Genomic DNA, 26112 nt, shown 5'->3' on the forward strand with positions numbered 1-26112 from the left:
GTTAAGGAAAACTACTAGGCATGATCACCCTAGAAAATTTTAAGTTCAGACTATTCTATGTGGCTATCATATTACCCCATGTATAAGATATTTGGAAAAAATTTTTGAAAAATTTGGGGTCTAAAAACTATTGAATAGATGCGTCTTATACAGTGGTTGTAGATTTTTTTACTTGCATTTCCCTCTTTTTTGACTTGTTTTTGCGCTCATTGTTGAAGACAGTGATTTGTTATCAGACACAGATGAGGACAAGCTAATGGATGGAGTTTTGACAGTGATGAGGAGTTGTATGAATTTTATGATGAATAAAACTTGAGTTCAATAACTTTATGTAATACATGTTTTTTTTTCAAATTTTGGGCCCTAAAATTAAGGTGCGTCTCATACATGGGGAAGTATGCTACTTTAGGTCTCTGAGTTTGTAAGGCTCTCATTTAGGCCTCCCCTGAACTTGTCAGGTTTAGTATGTGGCCCCCTTTTTATCCACAAAAGCAGCCTTCAAAACTAAATTATGTTGGTTAAGAATTATTAACTGGGTAGTAAAAATACCAAGTAAAGCAGGGAGATGATTACAAAACAATTCAAGAACAGTATTTGGGGAAAGGGAAGTGATTGGGTCAAGCAGAGCATTTCCAGGATTTGGCCAGGGTCAAGAAGGGATTGAGTTGCAAAATTTATTTAAATCCACACTTATTTTGATGATTACAACATTGTGACACCTCTAAGGGGTATAGGATGCAATTCTCATTTACAAAATAGTCATAGAGTAAAACTCTGAGGCAGTGAGGTTCAGGGCAGGTAGGGAAAGAAGGATGAGAGGAAATAATTCCAAACAGACAAAGATCCCTCTCGAGAGGGCAGAGGGTAGCTGAAGATAAAGCTCTGTCTGCCAAATTGAAACGTATAAAATATCTGTGTTTGTGCTGCCTGTCATCACTCAGCCAGATAAGTAGAAACAGGGATTGAACTTAAAATTTTTTTTTAAATTTATTTTATTTTTTGGGGAGGTTGAGGAATTGAATCTTTATGAGCACTTTATTCAGATGGCTGGTGATCTGAGAAATGGGTGTTCTGTACCCCAAAACCATCTTGACACCTTATCTCAGCCAACCTTTTTTATAAGGGGAAGAAAGAGATAGGTAAGGGGTTTGGAATTTAGGGAAAAGTTAATTACTATTTTTTTCTTTTTTTAAAATTTTATTTTACTTTTCTTTCCACATTATGCCACCATCTAAACTCTATATTGTGAGGAAGAAGTTAATTAGACAAAAGTTGCAGTCCAGAGGTTCTTCTAGCGTTTCTTCATCAGCTGACCAGAAACTCTATCTGCGTCCTTGTCAGTGGGTCTCCCCTCCCTAGGACAGTGGGACTTAGATATTATCTTGCTTGCGGATCTCTTAGGCCTGGGGCACAAAGGTGATTGTTTGTAGCCCATCAAGTCAGGAACAAAGCTTTTTACTTGCATTAAAACATTAATCCAATTCATTATAACTAAAAATGACTACTACTAAAGCTAACTTTCTAACTCTTGTGTTCCACTATTGAAAGGATAGCATGAGGGTCTTGAATGAATTAAAAAAAAGGGGGGTGTTATAGTCATTGTAAAGCCAGTAGTCCTGTCCACCATCAAAGCTGCCTGGCCCGTGCCGGTTCCCATTTGATTCGGACAGAGTGAAGAACTGGTGGGCCATTACCTTTAATCCTAGCTTGCACTTGGTGGGTGTGAAATACACACAGTGAGAAAACACTTCCCTTTCCATACAGGGCTCCCAAAGCCACTGACTCATCCAAGTATTCCTAGAATCAAAGGCCCCACCAGCCTTATTCACCTCTGTTCCCCATCTCCTCTCTGCACAAACTGGCTTCTCCTTCAACACTCTGCCATCTTGACTGCCTCTCCTTTGCAATGCTGATGACAGGATCTGAACAAGAGTGCCCCTGGTCTCCCTTATTTTATAGTGTAGAAATTAAAGCCTTTAAGCCAATATACAAATAAGGAAGTCTCTGATACAAAGCCACTTATCTGAGGCATAAATGGGATTCCTCATAAGAGTGCACCACCCCACATTATGCAACAGTCAACGGTGTGGGGAAAAGCTTAGTTTTGAAAAGATCTTAGTATTAAAAGGGTGGGAAAGGCTTAGTCTTAAAACTAAGCCTTAGGCTATAAGGACTTTGCCAGCTTACAGCCTGTCTTCCACACCCCATGCAAACTATAAGTGAGCAAATACATATATCATACTTACAAACTTATTTGACCTACAGTCATGATCCTGAATAAAATGTTATACATTTCACAATTTCTCTTTAGATTCATCTTGAAAAAGAGTTAATCCCACAACCTAAGTAGTTTAGGATACTCTCGATGTCAAGTGTTCATAGTTACCTGAAACAGGTATATCACTCACTGAACTGTATATATATTTTATTTTGTATACCTCATCAAATAATTTACAGTAAAAATGATTTGTTAAATGTACATGAGATTTATTTGCACCCCTTGAATAATTTCCAAATAAAGACATTCACATTTGAGAGAAAATCTTTGTTAAATCAGGGCATTCTGGTTATTGGTTCAAGATCTTTGATCAACATCACCACAGCCCTGGGGATCATGCTCTGGTCTCCCCACATGCAACAGTTTCCTCGGTTTGAGTGTGAAGCTGGAGTGCAGTGGGATGCCCTCCTCTCCTCAAGGGGACAGAAATCATGCACGTGAAACGTGAACCTGCTCCTGTGCTGTCCATACCCCAAGACCAGATGAAAGGGTCACATCAAAGTCAACGACAACATGCGCAGTAAATGCCCATTTAAAATAACTTTTGGATTAAAAGTTTTGAAGGAGACACCTAACAACGTTGCTAAAATACCTGATATTTTCTTTAATTTTTCTTTCCTATTGATCTTTCTCCCGAGTTTCCTCAAGACTAGAATTTCCTGTGGGCTTCGGAACGAATACTATGGTAAGAAACAATGGTGGTGTTACTTGAGTGGGCGGGAAGAAGAAAATGCTCACTTTGATATGGCTGTTGTTGCAGCTCAACTCAGAAACGATGACAGAAGTAATGAGGAAAATAATAGTAGTTTTAAAAATGATTTGGCAGCAATTTTATTTGTTGTGCAATAAAATGGCTGGCCTGTGGCTGTAGATGTAGATTTAGGAGTAAAGTTTCAAAGCATGTTCAGGAAGCATGCATGGTAATCCTATTATCTGATAACAGGATTTGTGCACATGCCTCCCACATGCAGCATCAGAACTCACCCTTTTAGTATTGCTGTGAAATGCAATTTGTGTGCAGATGAAAAGTTTACAGAACATGGGCCTGTGCCATGAAGCTCAACAAAGCCAGCACACTGTGTGGCAAGGTTTCTGAACCAACCCCCGTGGTTCCTGCTGTCTCCCTCCTTATTGATTTCTGTCCCTGGGCCAAGCAGCCTTTCTGATGGTCTGCATCGACCCAGGAACTTGAGAAATGAGCTAATCAAATAGGTGCAGAAACCAACCCTTAATTACTAGGAAGCTTTGGAGACATGCCACACACAGGCCAAGCCACACACAAGAGGAGACGATTGGGTCAAAAAATACAGTGGCAAGATGGAAGGGGTGAGGAGGCCAAAAGACATGAATTTTGGTTAATTATTTTACAGAAACATCCATGGAAATAGGTGAAGCCAAAACTAGTGGCAAATGCTTGATGGACTACATCTTAGTCTGCTAGGGTTGCCATAAGTAAATATCACAGTCTGGGTGGCTTAAACAGTTGAAATTTATTTTGTCACAGCTCTGGAGGCTGGAAGTTCAAGATCAAGGTGTTGGCAGGATTAGTTTCTCCTGAAGCCTTTTTTCCTTGGCTTGCAGATGGTATCTTCTTGACATGTTCTAACACGGCCTTACCTCCTTAATACTCTCTGGTGTCTCATCCTCTTCTTTTAAGGACATCAGTCCTGTTGGATTTGGTTTTCACCCTTATAACCTCAATTAACTTTAATTACCTTTTTAAAGGCCCTGTCTCTAAATCAGTCACATTGGAAATTAGAACTTCAACATATCAATTTTTAGGGAAACCAATTCAGTCCATAACAGAAAAAGACATAGGTAGTGGTTTAAAAATAAGATCTTACTATTCCTGCTTTAAAGTTTTGTTCATAGTATTTGGTAGAGCTTACAATAACTGGGATATATATTTTCACATAAACATCATATAAAGAGCAGCAGATATTAGTGAAAAATATGGAAAAGAGTACACTCATTAATTCTATTGCTTATGAGTGAGAAAATACATATTCACACTTATATTTCCCAGAAAAAAAGAGTATATGGTAAAATCACATATTGATATGTGAACTTCTTGATTCTCCCCAATAGGCCAGTCAAAATGGGAAAATTATTTTATTTTATTTGTTTCTGTTCAGTTATTTTTATTTTTAAGTTACAGTTGACATACAGTATTATGCTAGTTTCAGGTGTACAACATAGTGATTTATATAACTTACAAAGTGATGGAAAGTTATTTTAATTGGATATATTTTGTTAGCCACTGTGATTAATAAATATGTGATTGTATATGGTTTAAATGTACAATCATTCAATGAACAATAGTTTATTTATTTTTGTAGATTCCTAAAGATTTTCTACATAGAAAATTAGGTCTTCTGCAAATAAGTCAGGCTTATTTCTTTATTTCCCATCCAAATACTAACCACACCCAACCCTGCTTAGTGTCTGAGATCGGATGAGACCAGGCACTTTCAGGGTGGTGTGGCCATAGACTTATTTCTTTATTTCCAATATGCGTGCTTTCTATTTCTTTTTCTTGGTTTCTTCCATTGGATCCCATTACCATGTAGAATAGCAGCAAAGCGATCAGACATCCTTGTCTTGTTTCTGATCTTTGGGTTAAAGCATTCAGTCTTTTATCATTAAGGATGATATTAAATGTGAGGGTTTTTTTTTGTTGTTTGTTTGTTTGTTTTTGACAGACAACACAGGGAAGTTTTTATTTTTTATTTTTTTATTTTATTTTTTTACAGAGACAGAGAGAGAGTCAGAGAGAGGGATAGACAGGGACAGACAGACAGGAATGGAGAGATGAGAAGCATCAATCATCAGTTTTTTGTTGCGCATTGTGACACCTTAGTTGTTCATTGATTGCTCTCTCATATGTGCCTTGACCACGGGCCTTCAGCAGACCGAGTAACCCCTTGCTCGAGCCAGTGACCTTGGGTCCTCGAGCCAGTGACCTTGGGTCCAAGCTGGTGAGCTTTGCTCAAACCAGATGAGCCCGTGCTCTAGCTGGCGACCTCAGAATCTCGAACCTGGGTCCTCGGCATCCCAGTCCAACGCTCTTTCCACTGCGCCACCGCCTGGTCAGGCTTTTTTGTTTGTTTTTGTTTTTGCATTTTTCCGAAGCTGGAAATGGGGAGGCAGTCAGACAGACTCCCTCATGTGCCCAACCGGGATCTACCCGGCATGCCCACCAGTGGGCGATGCTCTACCCCTCTGGGGCGTCGCTCTGTTGCATCCAGAGCCACTCTAGCACCTGAGGCAGAGGCCACAGAGCCATCCTCAGCGCCCGGGTCAACTTTGCTCCAATGGAGTCTCAGCTGCGGGAGGGGAAGAGAGAGACAGAGAGGAAGGAGAGGGGGAGGGGTGGAGAAGCAGATGGGGGCTTCTCCTGTGTGCCCTGGCTGGGAATCGAACCTGGGACTCCTGCACGCCAGGCCGACGCTCTACCACTGAGCCAACTGGCCAGGGCAATGTTTTTTTTTAAGATGTCTTTTAGCAGCTTCTACCTCAAGAAACTAGAAAGAGAAGAGTAATTAAGCCCAAAGTAAAGCAGAATAAAGGAGAAAATAAAGATAGCAGAAATCAGTGAAATAGAAAACAAAAATAATAGAGAAAATCAATGTAATCAAAGGCTGATTATTTGAGGAGATCAATAAAACCTTTAGACTGAGACAGGGAGAAGACAAAGTAACCAATGTTAGGTGTGAAAAAGAGGCAGTAACTACCAAGTTTTCAGACTTAGAAAAGATGATAATAAATGGAATAGCACATGCAACTTTATGCTAAAAAATTTGACAACTTAGGTAAATAAATTTCTTGAAGGCCCAAATGTCCAAAACTCATGAAAGAAGAAACAATTTACTCAAATAGTACTATTCTATTAAAGAAATTGAATATGTAGTTAAAAAACTTTTTATAAACTTTTCTGTTCTTTTATGTCACTTTTGGTAAGTTATGTTTTCCAAGAAATATGTCTATGTCATTTAAATTGTCAAATTGATTGGCATATCATTTACTGTATCTTTTAAATTAAGTTTTAAATATTTATAGTATCTATAGTGATATCTCCTCTTTCATTCCCGATATCGATAATTGTTGTGTTCTTTCCATTTTCTATCTTGTTTTTTTCTACCATATTAATTTCTGATTTTATTTCTATTATTTCCTTCTTTCAAGTTTTTGGGGGATTATTTTGCTGATCTTTTCCTAGCTTCTCGAAAATAAATTCTTAATTCATTGATTTTTTATCTCTTTTCTAACATAAGTATTTAAACCTAAAAACTTGCTTGACCTGTGGTGATGTGGTGGATAAATTGTTGACCTGGAATGCTGTGGTCACCATTTCAAAACCTTGGGATTGCCTGATCAAGGCACATATGACAAGCAATGAACAACTAAAGTGAAGAAACTATGAGTTGATACTTCTTGCTCCACACCCCTCTCTCTTCTCTCTCTGCAAAATCAATAAATAAAAACTTAAAAAAACCCTAAAATGTCCTTTGTGAGCCTGACTTTATGTACAACCCATATGTTTTGAAATGTATTTTATTTTTTGTTCAGTTGAAAATATTTTCTCTATATAGCTCTTACTTAAAGAGTGAGCAGTTTGTTTCCCCTTCTCTCCCCACCCCTTCCCCTTAGGGGTGGAATAGCTGCAGAATATATTTGGAATTCTTTTGCACTAGATTCTTTTTCTTCATTTATTAATTCATTCAATAATTTATTTATATCATTGTGGGCCCATGAACACTTATTTTGTACTGTGGGCTGTAAGCCAGTGCTACTTTAATTATTGTGTTGCTCAAATTGCTCCAGCTTTGGTCATTGGGAGATCTTTTAGTTGGCTCCTGTACCTTTTTGAGATACCCCATCTTTTTTATTTTTTATTTTTATTTTTTAGCACTTTCTTATTCTCTGGCACTACAACAGACTATAGGCTGGTCTTATATACTTCTTGCTTAAATCCTGTTCAGCCAAGGAACCTTTGTTCTTTTCTCTTTTTTTATTGGAGAATGGAATCAGAAATTATGATTTGGGTGATAGATGTGTTCATTGCTATTCAAGTGTTTTTTTTTTTTTAACTCCTCTCTGCTGACAGAGCAAAGAAATATATGTGTGTAACTAATTTGTGTACATATGCATATATAAATATTTCTCTGTATAACAATATATAATCATATATATATCCCCATAAGGCATACAGGGGTCCTTGGGTTACAACAGTCTTGACAAATGACACTTTGAGTTTATGATGCTCACTCCCATAAAAACTTAAAAAACTTGAAACATGAGTTTTTCGGCTTATGTTGTTAGAGTCGAATTTATAGACTATGTGGGCAAACTAGTTTGGTTGCATGTGGCGGAAGAATGTGCAGTAATGTGACATATGAGTGAGGGAGTTGGCATCCCCCAGTATGCTTACCTACGCCATTTCAGACTGTTAAAAATGCAAATGTTCCATTTGTGTGGCTTTGTTTGGCAACGTTTTGGTCCTTATCATGGCTCCTAAACCCAAGTCAGAGTCTTCAGATGGTACTGCTTTGAAGAAGAGAAAAGCTATCATGATGGATGTCACAGAGCTATTGGCATCACATGGAGAGGAGCTGTCTGCTGAGGACCTCATTCAGCTGGGGAAGCAGGTGATTGAAGAGAAAGAGATAGAAACCCCAGAACCCAAGAGATTTACTACCAAGGGTTTGGCAGAAGGTTTTTCTATGGTAGAAGATGGGTTGGCAAAATTTCAGGCTGAGGATCCCAGTGATGACAGACTCAGTAAGGTCCACAGAACTGTTATGGATGCCTTGCAATATTATTGGCAGATTTTGGAAGACAAGTCATCAACCTTTCAGACTAGCCTGGAACACTTTTTTTAAGAAGGTAGAGAGGCTTGCAAGAGATCCCGTACCCTCTACATCAGCTGCTTCTCAAGCTGAAACACCTGTAGTACAGGTAGAATCATCTCCAGTGTCTCCTGCATGTTCCTTATGCAATCCTGACTCACCTGACCCAGTACCTCCAGCACCTTCTGCAGGTTCTCCTGCCTCTCCAGCTTCCTCCTCCCAATAGGCCACTCTCTCCCACCTTGCAGTGCCCCTTCCAGTGTGCATGCCAACCACAGGAATGAAGGTAAGAAAATTTTTTTACACTCACTTTTTATGTTACTACAGTACAATGTACAGTACAGTATATTTATGTTCTTTTCCTTTTTCTGTGGCTTAGTTGTGTTTTATGTTCTAGATTATGATTTTACAACTGTGTTAGGCTTGGTAAGTGACTTAGGCTAGGGTGTGTTTTGACTTACACCAAAATTCAGGTTACATCCCTGTTGTAGGAACAGAACTGTGTCATAACCCGAGGACCCCCTGTATTCTTGTTTTATATAGTAAAGATTTATTTATATTTACCCATATATTATTCTTTATGTTTTTCATTTCTTTCTTTTTTTTTTATAAATAAATTTTTATTTTAATGGGGTGACATCAATAAATCAGGGTACATACATTCAAAGAAAACATTTCCAGGTTATCTTGTCATTTAGTTCTGTTGCATACCCATCACCCGAAGATAATTTCTTTCTTATACATTTGAACTTCCTGGGATTATTTCTCTTTCTGCCTGAAGAACACTTTATATTGGTTTTTTTTTCCATTGATTTGAGAAAGAAGAAAGGAAGGCAGTAGGAGAGAGAGAAACATCAACTCACTGTTTCACTTATTTGTGTACCCATTGATCGCTTCTTAAACATGCCTTTACCAGGGCTTGAACTGAAGACCTTGGGGTTGAGCCAGCACCCTTTGGATAGAGCTGGTGCCCTTGGGATTGAACCTGGGACCCTAGATCTAGATGGCGACCCTGGGATCAAATAAGCGAGCTGGGCACTCCAGGATGATGCTTTGTCCACTGTGCCACTGTCCAAGACCTCTTTATGTCCCCTTGACTATTCTTTAATAACCAGTTTGTACTTCTTAATCGCATCACCTTTTTCACCCATCCACCCACTACTGCTCCCATCTGGGAACCCTCAAAATGTTCTGATTGGGTGCTTTTTACTTCCTTATTCTCCAAATCACTGATTTGATTCTAAGCTTCATCTGCTCTACTGTTGATTCCCTGTAAATTATTCTTCATTTCATTTCAAAAATTTCATTGATTGCTTTTTAAAGAGACAGAGAGAGGAAGGAAGGGAGGGGGAGAGGGAAAGAGAGAGAGAGAGAGAAGAATATTTGTTTTGTTCCACTTAGTAGTGCATTCATTGATTGCTTCCCATGTGCTGTGACTAGGGTCGAACTTACAATTTGTTGTTTCAGGATGACACTTGAACCGCTGAGCTAACTAGCTAGGGCCAGTTATTCTTCATTTCATTTCATGTATCCTTCATTTCTGATGAGTTCTTATTTTATGGTTTCTATGTCCTCACTAAGTTCCTTGGGCATCCTTATAATCATGTTTTTTAACCATTGTTTTTAAACTTTGTATTTTATTTAGTCTTTTTTAAGGAGATCTCTCCTGTTCCTTTGTTTGGGACATGTTTCTTTGCCTCTGCATTTTGGTTGCTTCCTATGTTTGTTTCTACGTATTAGGTAAAGCTGCTATGTCTCCCGGACTTGATAAAATGGCCTTGTATAGTAGGTATGTTGTGGGGTCCAGTGGCACAGCCTTTGCAGTTACCTGAGCTGGGTGCTCCAGGTGCGCTCCCCGCTCTGGACTGTGTGCACTGTCCTGTTGTAGTTAGCCTTGATTGCTGTTGATGTTATTGGGAGGGATTGACACCCCCCCCCTCCCCCCGGTTGATCGCTTGTGAGATTCTGCTGTAACTACAGCAGAAAAGCTGCTGTGCAAGAGTTGACCCTATGGGTCAGAACTTGCTTCAGTGGGGCTTTAGTGCTCACTGAGTCTGCCCCTTCACTGTGTCACTGTGGAGGTGATAGGGTTGTAATGTGGTGTGATCTGAAGCTGTCCACTGGGTGTATTAACTCTGGGGCCTCCTGGGAGGTGCAAGGTCAGCCACCATTCATCTGTGCCCTGCCTCGGGCCACCTGGCACAACCTACAGAACCATGTGCAGATGGCTGCTACTTGTGCTGGGTTTGGAGGTGCCAAAGAGAGGCCAAGTTGTGAACCAAGGCCAGGTGCTGCTAGTGCCAGGCCTGGGGCCACTTAGCAAGAGGTATCGGGTGTATAGAGGTGAGATGCTGCTTGAGAGACTTTAAGAAAGTTTAAAGCGGCCCTGGCCGGTTGGCTCAGCGGTAGAGCGTCGGCCTAACGTGCGGAGGACCCGGGTTCGATTCCCGGCCAGGGCACACAGGAGAAGCGCCCATTTGCTTCTCCACCCCTCCGCCGCACTTTCCTCTCTGTCTCTCTCTTCCCCTCCCACAGCCAAGGCTCCATGGGAGCAAAGATGGCCCGGGCGCTGGGGATGGCTCTGTGGCCTCTGCCCCAGGTGCTAGAGTGGCTCTGGTCGCAATATGGCGACGCCCAGGATGGGCAGAGCATCGCCCCCTGGTGGGCAGAGCGTCGCCCCCTGGTGGGCGTGCCGGGTGGATCCCGGTCGGGCGCATGCGGGAGTCTGTCTGACTGTCTCTCCCCGTTTCCAGCTTCAGAAAAATTAAAAAAAAAAAAAAAAAAAAAAAGAAAGTTTAAAGCATGAGGTGAGAGAAGCCATTTATATGAAAAAGCCACTGGAAATGGCGTGAGTGGGCCCATAGGTTGGGTGGTGCAGGGTCTCAGGGAATCACCACGGTGGGGAGGGGGGCGCTCAGAAAAGGAACAATGACCTCTGCCAGCACTTATATATGGCAGATGGATGCTCCCCAATCTCTTGCTCTCTTGCTAGACAAATCAGTTCCTCCTGGTATGACCCTGTTTCTTTTCAAGTTACTGCCCCAGTGCTGGAGCTCAGAGGGAGCGAGTTCGTGCATGGGGCCTTTAAAGGAGCTGCTTGGGACTCCCTCAGCTCTTCTTCTCAGTCAGCCACAATCTCTGTTGGTTTTTAAAGCCAGGAGTTATGAGACTTCTTTCTGGCTCTGAAACCTTGGGCTGGGGGGCCTTGTGTGGGGCTGGGACCCTTTGCTCCTCAGGGGGAAGTTCTGCAGCGAAGATAACTCTTTTGATTTTAAAACATCACACATGGGTATGAGACCAGCCAGTTCATGTCTCTGCCCCTCCTACAAGTTTCAGTGGCTTCTTCTTTAAATCCCCAGTTGTAGGACTTCCATTTAGGTAGATTTCATGTACTTCTGAGTGACCGTTGTTTGGTAGTTTAGTTGTAATTTTGATGTGGTTGTGGGAGGACTTGAGTACTGTATTTACCTAGGCAGCCATCTTGACTGGAAGTCCGCTGTTTTTTTTTTTTTTTAGCATATTATCTTCTTTCTTTTATGGTTTCTGTTGAGAAGATGGCTATTCATCTTACAGTTGCCCCCTTGGAGATAGTAGGTCCTTTCTTTCTGGCTCCTTGTCTTTGGTTTTCAGGTCTTTTACACAGATGTGCCAGTTATACCTTTTTTTCCTAGTTTTTCTGATTAGGATTCATAGGATTTGTTGAATGTATGGCCTGATGTCTTTTATCAAATTTGTATTATTTTCCCTTAAATTTTCAAATGTATTGTTGCTGGAGAATATAGTCTTTATGATATTGATTCTTTGAGATGGATTGATATTTGCTTATGATTGAGCAAGTTGTTGACTTTTAGAAACTGCTTGAGAAGAATGTATATTTAGTTGTTAGGTACATAATTTTTAATGTTAATTATATATTATATATATTCTTTAAATATCCTTTATCTGTATTAATACGATTTCTTTTAAACCATTAAGAATTACTAGAAGTATGGTAAAATATTATATAATAATTTTGAGGTAATTTTATTAAGTGCATCCAAGTTAAAAATTGTTATAATCACACAGTAAATTGAAAACTATTCCCTGACCAAGCAGTGGCACAGTAGATAGAGCATCAGACTGGGACACAGAGGACCCAGGTTCATAGACCTGAGGTTGCCAGCTTGAGCGCGGGCTCATCCGGCTTGAGCACGGGCTCACCGGCTTGAGCATGGGGTCATTGGCTTGAGTGTGGGGTTGTTGGCTTGAGCGTGGGATCATAGACATGACCCCACAGTGACTGGCTTGAGCCCAAAGGTCACTGGCTTCAAGCCCAAGGTTGCTGGCTTGAACCCAAAGTCTCTGGCTTGAGCAAGGGGTGACTAGCTCTGCAGTAGTCCCCCTCCCCACTCAAGGCACATATGAGAAAGCAATTGTTGAACTAAGGTGCTGCAATGAAGAATTGATGCTTCTCATCCTTCTCCCTTCCTGTCTCTCTGTCCCCATCTGTCTCTCTCTCTCTCTCTCTCTGTGTCTCTGTCACACACAAAAAAGAAAGCTATTTTTGTTACACAGCAACATTCTCTATTCCCAGTAATGCTGTTATAAATTCCATTTTATCTAACATCAATATGTTGTGGTTTCTGTATTATTTTGGTATTTGTCTTTGTATTTTTAACCTATCTACATTTTTGTATTTTAGATGTAACTATTATAGCCTGTTTAGCTAGATTAAAATGAACCCCGATATTTATCTTTTAACTTGTTTTTAATTCACTTACAACTATTGTGATTACTGATATATTTGGACTTGTTTCTATCAATGTAATAGTTTCCACATCTGTTTTACTCTTCAATAATTTTTTTTAGTGTTTGTGTGTTTGTGAGAGAGAGGAGAGACAGAGGGACAGGCAGAGACAGACAAACAGGAAGGGAGAGAGATAAGAAGCACCAACTTGTTTCCGCACTTCAGTTGTTCATTGATTGCTTTCTCATATGTGCCTTGGGGGGGGGGGACTCCAGCTGAGCCAGTGTTCCCTCGCTCAAGCCAGCGACCTTGGGGTCATATCTATGATCCCATGCTCAAGTTGGATGAGCCCATGCTCAAGCTGGTGACCTTGAGGTTTTGAACCTGGGTCCTCAGCATCCCAGACTGACGCTCTATCCACTGTGCCACCGCCTGGCCAGGCCAGATCTGTTTCACTCTTGCTTCTTTCTTCTTCTTGCCTTTAAAATTATTTTCTTCACCAAAATTTTCCCTCTGTTAAACATAATATTTTCTTTTATTTTAATAATTAACATAGAAATTATATAATACATATTAAGTTTAAGTTTAAAGTAAATCGATATGTTCAATATTTTCCTGAAAACCACAAGGATTTTAGAACACTTTCCATTAGCTACTCACTTCTGATTCAAATGTTATTGAGGGATGGAATTTTAGTTTTATATTCTACTTTTTAACATTATAAATTAGATTTCCTCCCTGCCCTCCTTTCTTTATCCTTTTCTACTTTCTTGTTCTTTTCTTCATTTTTATATACATATGATGTCATTTTAGAATTATCCATCTTTACCAATCAATTCACTTTATTTTTAAGTTCAGATTTTCCCTTAGCAATGGTTTTCCTTCTTACTGAAACATACTCTTTAAAAGTTCTGATGGTGAAGATCCCTTGGTGGCAAACTCTCTAGGGTTTTGTTCCACTGAAAATATTTTTATTTTCTCATTATTTTGGAAAATACCGTTTTGTTGAATACATAATTTTCAGTTGACAGTTAATTTCTCTCAATACCTTTGAAGTTATTATTTTCCTTTCTTTTTATTTCTACTGTTATTATTGAGTCTAATCATCACTTATTTTCTTTCAGGTTGCTTTTAAAATATTCTTTTTGCTTTTCGTGGTCTGCAATTTCAATATAATATCTATATTGTGTGAATTTTTAAAATTTATCTTGCTTGTTATATATTGACTTTCTTTACCTGTGAGTTTATGTATTTCATAAATTCTGGAAAATTCTTGTTCATTTTCTTACCAGATATTGCAGTGCCTCCATTCTGTCTATTTTCTTCTCTAGGACTTTGACTGGGTGTATATTAAAGTCTTTTATTCTACCCTTCCATACCTTTCGATCTATCTTAATTTTTACATTTTTTTTTCTCTATACAGGATTCTGGATATTTCCTTCAGATATAACTTCCAGTTCATTAATTCTCTCTTCATTGACATGTAATCTGAAATCAAAGCCATCCGTTAAGTTTTGTTTTTCAACTATATTTTTAATTTCTAAAAGTTCTTTTTGTTTTTATTTTTTAAACTTGCAGAATATTTATTTTTTATTTTTATTTTTGTATTTTTCCAAAGTTGGAAACAGGGAGGCACTCAGACAGACTCCCGCATGCACCTGACTAGGATCCACCCAGCATGCCCACCAGGGAGCGATGCTCTGCCCATCTGGGGCGTCGCTCTGCCGCAATCAGAGCCATTCTAGCACCTGAGGCAGAGGCCACAGAGCTATCCTCAGCGCCCAGGCAAACTTTGCTCCAATGGAGCCTTGGCTGTGGAAGGGGAAGAGAGAGACAGAGAGGAAGGAGAGGGGGAGGGGTGGAGAAGCAGATGGGCGCTTCTCCTGTGTGCCCTGACTGGGAATCGAACCTGGGACTCCCGCACGCTGGGCCAACACTCTACCACTGAGCCAACCGGCCAGGGCTGCAGAATATTTTTGATAGTCTCTTAACCATTACTCATTTTTGTGAATACATTTGAATATTTAAAGTTTATGTATAATAATCTTATATCTGGTATCTGACAATTTTAAAACAATTCCTTGGAGACTTTAATCTGCTTAGAATTACTGATAATCTGCAATAACAGTGACTTTTTTCATGTGTATTTTCTGATTTTTATTTTGACCTAATATTTGCTTCCCCTTAATCTGTTGTAATCTTGTGGGAATAAAATGAGAATGATTTTCTCTAGAAAACAGTTTTGCTTTTGCTGGGAAACAGAGAGACTACTGAGCTGGAACATTTTAGTTCCCTTGAGAATATCAGCTTAATGTGGGAACCTCAGGTTCAAGTCTTGTGCTTGCTTCTAACCCAAGATTTATTCTAACTATCACAGCTCTGGTACTGGCTTTCTCTTTAAGCAAGTATATCTTTCCCTTTTTAATGCTGCTCATCATCCTGCATTTTAAATATTTACTTTTGGAGAGAATATCCCCAAAATTTTACCTCCTTCCCCCACTCTACCTTTTTTTTTTTTTTTTAATAACAAATTTAGAAATGCAATGAAGGATAGCTTATCCAGGATCTACTTATTTTGTGGTAGGAGGACCTTTCAGAATATTTAGCCTTTCTTACTGCCAGAAGCAGAAATCTGAGGTTTTTCCCAACTGTTTCTTTAATAAGGGTTAAAATACATATAACTAGTTTTCCAGCAGAGTTTAAACAAGGTAAGTAAGATAATAAAATTTCACCATGATTATGTGGTATTTCTCATAGCTTCAGTTTTATGATCTTTCCCATTCACTGTCTTGCATGTAGAATATAAAATTGCCTTGGGAGGTTAGACTTAGAATGTTCAAATTAGCAATTATCTTTTAACACCAGCACAAGTCATGTATACAATTTGTATACATGATATATATATATTTATATTTATATTCTGTATATAATTTAAAGATTATATACAGAAGAGACTTGAAAGTTCTTGCAAAACAAATAGAGGAGTGTGCACATTACAGAGTAAAAGCCAAATGAGCTCCATTTCTTTAAAAAGTTAAATAAAGAAAATAGCAAAGAAATCAATGGTTTGGCATTAATGAGATTGACAGTCTTTAAAGGTTTATAAAAATTTTCTCTTAAATCTTCATACATATACAGAGTGTTTAAAGCTATTTTTTGTGTGAATACAACAATGTGTAAAACTTGCTTTCAAGCATAAGGCTATGTAGAATGTTCATAGGTAGTTTGAATCCTATACTTAAAGTTAAAAAAGGATTATATTGATGGAATACCAGTGACACATCAACTATAGTCTTGTTCTAAACAATAATCTTGGTGAAATCATGAGTTTGATATACCAATTATATTTTCCTACAATATACAATGTATCCTTTCCCATCTATGTATCTCAATTCAGAAAACACTGTATTTAGCCAAGAAGAAGCTGTGGTATCAGAACTAGCTTGCTTTTTGAAATTGTACCACAGAATCTTCATTGGGAAGCCTTATTTTGTTTAGAGTGTTTGAGGTTCTGGGTAAGATTGATTTGCAGGTGCTATTTCTTGACAAATAAGTCTGGGCATGTAGAAGTTTGATCCTATTCACCTTTTAGAGCATCTCTGCTGTTTTCTCATAAGACGAAGTTTATACTCACTTCCTATGCCTGGGTCTTAGTTACAGCCTCAGTCCACTACACAGGCAGGACCAGGTGTTCTCTATCTCTTGAAACTAACAGGAAGTGTGAAGCCTGGGCACATGCTGGTATCACTACAGCCTCCCCTTGTAACCACATTAAATACAATACGATAGTAAAAAGGAGTTTCCTCTCATGGAGCTCAATAGCTTCACAATAAAGTTTTTTTTTCTTGTATATTTTAAATTTATAAATTATTTCATAAAAATATCTTGAATCAAACAACTCAGCCATTTTCATGTTATTCCTTTTTAGAGAGCATTGAGTTAACTGCTTCCTGCAGCTATGATCATGTTCAGGGCATCTTCATTATACAGGGCAGATGTATTTGGTCACTTGCAGTTAAAAGCATCCTAGTGAAAACATCTCCATTTAGAGCATAACTTGAACTTCTGACTCAGATAGAAGTTCATCATCTCTGAGGGAAACCAAAGTTCCAGACCACACTTTCTGCTTTAAGAAAACCAATTATAGAACAATCTAGATTTATAAAACAGTAAATTATTTACATTTTAAAAGTTAATAAAAATTTTTTATGGGAGGTTAACTCTAAAGTTTTATTATTTATCCAGTTTCTCCAGTGAATTAAAAATGTGATTCATCTGGCCTGACCAGGCGGTGGCGCAGTGGATAGAGCTTTGGACTGGGACGTGGAGGACCCAGGTTCGAGACCCTGAGGTCGCCAGCTTGAGTGCGGGCTCATCTGGCTTGAGCAAAAAGCTCACCAGCTTGGACCCAAGGTCGCTGGCTCTAGCAAGGGGTTACTCAGTCTGCTGAAGGGCTGCGGTCAAGGCACGTATGAGAAGGCAATCAATGAACAACTAAGGTATCGCAACGGCAATGGAAAACTGATGATTGATGCTTCTCACCTCTCTCCATTCCTGTCTGTCTGTTTCTATCTATCCCTCTCTCTGACTCTCTCCCTGTCTCTGTAAAAAATAAATTAATTAAAAAAAAAAAAAGAAAACTTATTATTAAAAAAAAAGTGTGATTCATCTGATGTACACTTTTTCAGAGACATATCAGCTGTGTAAAGTGGAAGCTTGCCTGTTCTGGGCTTCTTGGTACTTAAAATGTCATCCCTGTACTCGACTTCTGAGGGTCTAGTAGGAGGCAACCTTCTGTGGTAGATACCTAAGTGTCTTCCCACAGTTAGCTGGAAGCTTGCCAAGAGCCTGAAATCAGTAGTTCGACAAAAGTGCTGTCAAGCAAACGAGTGAATGACTAGGCAGCACAGACACTGTTTCCAGAGAACATTTATTGAGATGTGAGTTTATCATGTTGTTCATCACATCTGGAGGGCACAGTGGCCCTGGCCTTTAAATGATAGAGTTTAGAAGTAGGGTGATCACATCTCCCAATTTGCCTAGGTTAGCCCCAGTTTATGCCACCATAATTATTTTTAAAAATTTTTATTAACTTTATTGTGTTAAAATGGATTCAAGTGTCCCACTCAATATAACACCCTCAACCCCTGTGTCCCCCATTATCCCATTATCCCCCTTTTGCCCCCCTCCCCCTAACTCCCTCCCCCCTTCCCTCTGGGATTTGCTGTCCTGTTATCTGTATCTCTGTGTTATGTATATGTAATTTCACTAATCCCTTCACCCTCTCTGATCCCATCCCCTCATCCCCCTTCCCTCTGACAGTTGCCCTCTGCTCCCTGTGACCCCACCTTTGTCTTTATTCCATTCCTCAGTTCACTTTATTTATTAGATTCCACATATAAGTGAGATCATATAATCATTTTCTTTCTCTGCCTGGCTTATTTCACTTAGCATAATAATCTTCAGGTCCATCCACGCCATGGCAAAAAGTAGAATTTCCTTCTTTTTCACTGCCATGTAGTATTCCATTGTGTATATGTACCACAGCTTTTTAATCCACTTGATGGACACTTGGGCTGTTTCCACATCTTGGCTATTATAAACAATACTGCAATAAATATGAGGTGCATATCTTCTTTTGAATCAGTGATTTGGTATTCTTAGGATATATTCTTAAAATAGGATAGCTGGGTCAAAAGGCAGTTCCACTTTTAATTTTTTTTTTTGGTATTTTTCTGAAGTTGGAAATGGGGAGGCAGTCAGACAGACTCCCACATGCGCCCGACCGGGATCCACCCGGCATACCCACCAGGGGGCGATGCATCTGGGGTGTCGCTCTGTTGCAACCAGAGCCATTCTAGCGCCTGAGACAGAGGCCATAGAGCCATTCTCAGCGCCCGGGCCAACCTTGCTCCAATGGAGCCTCGGCTGCGGGAGGGGAAGAGAAAGACAGAGAGGAAGGAGAGGGGGAGGGGTGGAGAAGCAGATGGATGCTTCTCCTGTGTGCCCTGGCTGGGAATCGAACTTGGGACTCCTGCATGCCAAGCTGATGCTCTACCACTGAGCCATCCGGCCAGGGACCACTTTTAATTTTTTAAGGAAACGTCATTATGTTTTCCATAGTGACTGCACCAGTCTGCATTCCCACCAGCAGTGCAGGAGGGTTCCCCTTTCTCCACGCCCTCCTCAGTACTTATTAAGTGTTGATTGTTAATAAAACCCTTACTGACAGGTGTGAGGTGGTATCTCATTGTGGTTTTAATTTGCATTTCTCTGATGATTAGTGATGTTGAACATTTTTTCATATGCCTATTGGCCATCTGTATGTTCTCTTTGGAGAAGTGTCTATTTAGTTCCTTTGCCCATTTTTAAATTGGATTGTTTACCTTCCTGGTGTTGAGTTTTAGAAGTTCTTTATAAATTTTGGTTATTAACCCTTTATCAGACGTATTGGCAAATATGTTCTCCCATTGTGTGGGTTGTCTTTTTATTTTGTTAATGGTGTCTTTTGCTGTGTAAAAGCTTTTTAGTTTGATATAGTCCCATTGTTTATTTTGTCCTTTATTTCACTTGCCCATGGAGATAAGTCAGCAAAAATATTGCTACTAGAAACATCAGAGTTTACTGCCTATGTTTTTTTCCAAGATATTTATGGTTTTGCGACTTATATTTCAATCTTTTATTTATTTTGAGTTTATTTTTGTGAATGATATAAGTTGGTGGTCAATGTATACCACCATAATTATTAATGCCCCCCCCCCCATTTCTACTTAAATACTGCATGATTAGGGAGCACCAGCACATACAGGAACATAGATAAAAGCAAGTTTAAGGAATAGAACAGCACATGAAGAATGGAATGAGTAATCATCTGGAAAAACAGGACAGAAGATATAGCAATAACTATGTGGAAAGAGCTTTTATTGTTTGGCAGGATTAAAGGATCTGATGAATACACTGTTTTAACTTTTGAGATGGAAACAAAATCTGAACTAAATTAAAAAAAATTAAAATTCATGACTCTTAGCCAATGGCCAACACTGTTATAGATATCAATAATACAGGTTCAGGCAATGGAGTGATTAACTTTCTGCGCCTGCTCAGGCAGCACATAACTCTTGTCCTTTTGAACCCAAACTTGGCCTCAGTATCATTCTGCGGCAGCAACTGCCAATTACTGAGAGCTGGCACATGAGATAACACCCGTTTGTGCTCACTGTCATTTCATTCTACCTGCTCCTAAATGTCAGAATGGGGACTAACACAGCTATGGATTTTGCGCGAAAATAAATGTTCTCTCCATTTATCAGCTGGATAGCTTTGAGAGGAGAGGAAACAAAAAGATTCATACATTCATTATTTTAAACAAATATTTATGTTTTCCATGGAAAGAAAGGAGTGAGATTCCACTCACAGATGTTGACGGAAACCGACCTGATGATAGTGACCAAAGCTAAAGAACTACAAGTTCCCAAACCAGCAGTAGCAACCGACTCACCTACGGAAAAGAAATTGTAGTGCTCACCGTCTTCCACAGAGGGGCACTCCAAGCTCGTCACTGGAAAGCCGCTGTTTTTCAGAGAGCAGTTGGAGAACAAGTGCTTCCGATCTTTTCTCCAGCCCAAGGGATGATTAAATGGGCAAAATTAAAAGTACATGGGCAGGAGGCAAAACCATTTTAACATCAATTCCTATGTTGCTAACAACCTATTCTAAATTAATTCACCTCGAAAAAAGTAACAGAACTGTGTTAAATATGAAAGAAATTTCACTAAAGATCTGTTTGGGTCTTTAGTACACAAGAGATGAAATAATTATACAAAAAATGGAATAATTTGGGAATATTACAGCTCTCATTTAAAGCTAGTATAGTTTGATCAGAAAACTATAGTCAGCTCCAGCTCAAACGCTCAGGCCTTCATCAGAACGGGCGATACAGAGTTCAAATTATATCTTGGGTAAACAGAATTTTAGATGAATACGAGTTATGACCCAACACATAGTCAATATCTTTATTCCTGTGTCTGGAACAAAAATCTTTCAAGATTTCCAAAGGCTGGGGGGCATTTCCAGATCAGCAATGGATGAAGGTGGGCCCACGCTGCTTTGATGAAAATACAAGTGTGTGGGGTGCCCCTTACACTTCACATTACACAATGCAACCATCAAAGGGGCGACCCCTACCTTTCTTAGTAAATAATAATAATAAAAAAGACCTTGAAGACCAAAAGCCTAGAATACTGGTGTAAATGCCGCCGGCGCGCTGACCCCCTTTTAGCAGAGTGGAGGCCCGGCGGCCGGGGAGCCCACTGCGCGGAGCCCACGCGTTGCGGCTGGCGTGGGGCGAGCAGCGCACTCTCCGCTCTCGGGGCTCGCCGGGGCAAATGGAAAGGGCTAATTGGTTTGCAACTGAACAGTAAGTTTAAAAGGAACCATTAAAAGCCCAGGGGAGCCGTAGTCCAGATTGTGGAGCCGGCAGCGCGGCCGGCTTTGAGGGTCCCTGGGGCGAAAGGGGAAGGGACGGACCGCCGGTCGCGGGCAGATGGATGCCTGGCTCCCGCGGCCGGTGCGCGGGGGCGGCCGCAGCCGCAGCTTCCACTCGGTGCAAGTTTATTCTGGGAGCGCGATCGGGAGCAGGAAATGTTCAGCCTTTCATGTCCACGGGCGGGTTGCAGTTGTGCACCTCCCGGCGAGTACTGATTAGTCGGTGGAGTTCTGTCGCATTTGAAGTTCACCATTTATTATTAAAGAGAAGTGGCAGCGATTAGTTCTGAGTTCTCAGAGAGCTAAATAAATATTTAGTAAATCAGAACGATCAGCCAGAAAGGAGCGGCTCGAACAGGTTTCTGAAAAGCCGACGAAGGCCAACTGCCTCTCCCAGGCAGGAAGTGGAGCTGTGGCCCAGGCTGCCTCCTGCAGACAGAGGGTGGGCTGGGGACCTCCGAGAGTCTGGACACAATGTGGACAACCCAGGTCTGAGTCCAGGACTCCGTGATCAGGGGCTGTAAGCGATTTCATAGGCTATGCTTCTTTTATAAAGACAGAGGTGAATGTCAGCTAAACTTAGAATCTTCCCTTAAAAACAATGTAAACAATTAAGTAGCATTTTTACTGCTCAAGCAATTAAGAGGATTGGTGTATATTGCTTCCAAAATAAGGAGTATTTTTTTAACCCCCATATGCTTCAAAATATACCCAAGTTATGAACATTTAAAAAAAGCATGTTTACATTTGTTTGACAATTAACTCACAAGATAGCACCGTTGTCAAAAGTACTCATGTTGGTTATTTTAAAAGTGTTTTTCTAACACTTTAACTTGTAGAACATGTAAAAAAAAAAAAAAAAAAAAAATATATATATATATATATATCTCCACACATCAAGATCATGTTATCACTATGTCCAGTTTTGGGTCATGAATGTTTTAGCCAAATTTTTTGGGTGAGAATTTTCTAAAGACATTAAATGTCTTTAGAAAAAGTTACCAATTGTTGAATTAAGGTGTTTCCAGCTTCTGCTGTTATAAACAGCACAGTTACCATCCTTGTGCACGAATGTTTGCATCTTTCTGATGATTCCATTAGGGAAATTTCCCAGGTGATGAAACTACCAAGACGAGGCATCTGAAAAAATTTAAACTTCTTAGCGTACCTTGTCAAATTTATAAAATGTAAATTGAAGGCATTTAATAGGTAAAACACCATTTTAATTAGAATTTCTTTGGTAACAAGTCCGGTTTAATATTGTATGATGAGCTCTTGCAAAGCAGGGCCATTTTTTCCTCATCACTATATACCTGGTATGCTGTGTAATGCCAATCCCATACTGGGTACTCAATAAATATTTGTTGATTAAATGAACAAAAAAGTAAAGGATGAAAAAGTGTTAATAGGGCATTTGAATTTCTTCCTTTTGTCAGTTGCTTTTTTTCATATTGTTTATTTATTATTGTGAGAGCAGTCTTTTCTTTCTTATTAGTATGCAAACTGTGTTTTTACATGGTAAGAATTTTATCTTTTGTCACATTTGTGGAAAATCTCCTTTCCTTTCACAAAATATATGTTTATGATGTGTGTGAGCACTTTTTGATTTCTATAACTTAAAAAAATAATTTCTTAAGTATGTATTTTTGACACCATCACACATAAAATTTAATTTGCTATAAGCAGTGCAATCTAAGATTTGAGGCAGTTTTACTTATTTTAGACAGCACATTTTCCTTTGCCTATTTACCAAGTTTTTCCTTGACCTTGGAGGATTTTCAAAAACATAATACACCAAGTAGAGAGGTATTACAAGCTTTGTTTTAGTCTTACAAACTAGACCAAGACCTCTTGTCATACCGGAGAAAGACCATATGCCGTTTTCTTCTCTCGTTCATCATTAGTAAACATATGAGTAGGAAAAGGATCTTTCCTTATTATGGGGTTTTCTGAATATATTTCATTCTCACTGAACATATATTCCCCTTTGATGTACTACTTGGTTGTGGTTGAAATGACATAGTGTTAGTGACCATGGGATGGAAATGGGGTGCAAGTATTCCAAATAGTAATGATTTAAAACTGTGAGAGTATGGATATCTAATAGAGAGAGAGAGAGAGAGAGAGAGAAATATTAAGCCTTAAATTTATCTTCTTTGCGTAAGCAGTCTCAGAAATAAAAGCATCATATAGAAACCAAATACTTGTTTAAGGTAAACACGATAGCATTTAAATCACAAAAGCCGACAAGATTCCACATTCTACATACTTTTGTTAGGTTAGGCTTGAGGCTCAGAGATGAGAGTAATTTGCCAAGAGTAGGTTTTTCCCTCTTACATCAATGCTGGTTAGGGTTATCTGCAGCTCTGCCTCGGTCTGTTCTTCCTCTAGACATAGAGCAGCCTATCTGGGACACTGCTGGTCTGAACTAGGAAAACCTCTGTTGAACCCTGCACTGGCAATTAGCTTCTATTCAGAAGTGATACATATCATGAGGAATTGTCTAAAAACAAATTTATTAAAGTCAATAGGAATTTAGCATTGCTTTCTGGGTAACTTGTTTGGCTTTGGCAGAGGTTGAGGTAGGTAGGTTTTCCCAGTGAGAAAAATCATGGAGGGCCAGCAAAATCAGACTGAGTGGTTTACCACTCTTTGTTCTTCAAAACACTCTGCGTTCCTGGAGTCCTTCTGGACACCTTGTCAACACTGCCCTGCCTCTTTCTGCCTGTCTTTCATTCATTTGCTTATTCCCTAAATATTTATTGAAGCCAAGTCCATATAGTGAATAATATAAGCATGGATGGTGCTTTCTTGGAATTGACTTTCTAGCAGGAGGAAACAGAAAATACATAAATAAGGACAGAAGTAAATATGACAATTTTAGATGGTGAAAAGTGCTGTGAAGAAAATGAATGCCGGAGAGTTGCATGTGAGATGAGATTCTGGCTGATGCTGGATAGTTAGGGAAGGCCTTTCTTAGTGGGTAACAGAACCTGAGATCTTACTGAGAATAAGCGCCAGATGTATCAGGGGAAGGATTAATTTTTGTACATTGATTTTGTATCTTGCAACTTTGCTGTATTTATTTATTAGTTCTAACAGTTTTTTGTTGGAGCCTTTATGGTTTTCTCTATATAATGTTATTTCATCTGAAAAGAGAGGCAGTTTTAATTCCTCTTTTCTGATTTGAGTGCTTTTTTTTTTTTTTTTTTTTTTTTTTTGCATAATTGCTCTTATTACTATGTTGAATGAAAGTGCTGAGAGTGGGCACCCTTGTCTTCTTTCCTAGAAGGAAAAGAAAAAGCTTTCAGTTTTTAACCACTGAATTCAGTGTTAGCTGTGAGATGATCAGATATGGCCTTTATTATGTTGAGATATGTTTCTTCTAAACTCAGTTTGTTAGCCCTGGCTGGGTATTTCAGTTGGTTAGAGCATCGTCATCATAAGCCAGGGTTGTGGATTCCATCCCCAGGGCAGGACATATACAAGAATCAACCAATCATGTTGTCGCAAAAGGTAAGATTTTCTTCTTTTTCATGGCCCCATAGTATTCCATTGTATATATGTACCACTGCTTTTTAATCCACTCGTCCACTGACGGACACTTGGGTTGTTTCCAGATCTCTGCTATTGTGAACAATGCTGCCATATATATGGGGGTACATTTCTCCTTTTGAAACAAGGAGTGGTGTTTTCTTGGGGTATATTCCTAAAAGTGGGATAGCTGGGTCAAAAGGCAGTTAGATTTTTAATTTTTTGAGGAATTTCCATACTGTTTTCCACAGTGGCTGCACCATTCTGCATTCCTACCAGCAGTGCAGGAGGGTCCCCTTTTCTCCACATCCTCACCAGCACCTATTCTGTGTTGTTTTGTTAATGAGCACCATTAGTGTGTGGTGTGAGGTGATATCTCATTGTGGTTTTAATTTGCATTTCTCTAATGATTAGTGATGTTGAGCATTTTTTCATATGCCTAATGGCCATCTGTATGTCCTCTTTGGAGAAGTGTCTATTCATTTCTTTTGCCCATTTTTTGTTTGGATTGTTTATCTTCCTGGTGTTGAATTTTACAAGTTCTTTATAAATTTTGGTTATTAACCCCTTATCAGATGTATTGTCGAATATGTTCTCAATTGAGACAGAGGAGAGATCAAAGGGGCCAGAGGAAAAGATAACAGAGGGAAAGGGGATGATAGGATGGGATAAAGCTGAAAGGAAGTGGGGAGGGCGCTATGGGGAGGGGGCAAGGGAGATGTTGAGGGGAATATGGGGGAGGGGGGATACATTTGGGGCAACACTAGAATCTATGTAAACACAATAAATTAATATCAATAAGAAAAAGAATCAACCAATCAATGTATAAATAAGGGGAACAAAAATTCAATGTTTCTCTCTTTCTCCTCCCTCCTTTCTTTAAAATAAAAAAAAAATAAACCTAGTTTGTTGACAGTTTTTATCATAAAAAGATATTGAATGATGCCAACTGCTCTTTCTGCATCTATTGATATGACCATATGGATTTTATCTTTCAGTTTGGTAATATGTTATATCACACATTTACTGATTAATGGAAGTCAAATCATCCTTGACTCCCTGAAATAAATCCAATTTGATCATGGTGTATGACCCTTTTAATGTCCTGTTGAATTTGGTAATATTTTGTTGATATTTAATGTATTGTTGAATTTGGTTTGCTCATGTTTTGCACCTATGTTTATCAGGGATATTGGCCTGTAATTTCCTTTTCTTATAGTTCCTTATTTGGCTTTTTTATA

At 39.3% G+C, this 26112-nt stretch overlaps 1 non-coding gene across 1 annotated transcript; it reads left to right on the forward strand.

The window, feature by feature from the left end:
- Positions 1 to 10510: 10510 nt before the first annotated feature.
- TRNAV-AAC (transfer RNA valine (anticodon AAC)) lies at positions 10511 to 10586 on the forward strand. Its single transcript has one exon. It is a non-coding gene; the product is annotated as a tRNA-Val (tRNA).
- The last annotated feature ends 15526 nt before the right edge of the window (positions 10587 to 26112 follow it).

This window comes from Saccopteryx leptura, chromosome 8 (assembly GCF_036850995.1).
Source record: "Saccopteryx leptura isolate mSacLep1 chromosome 8, mSacLep1_pri_phased_curated, whole genome shotgun sequence".
Classification (NCBI taxonomy): Eukaryota; Metazoa; Chordata; class Mammalia; order Chiroptera; family Emballonuridae; genus Saccopteryx; species Saccopteryx leptura.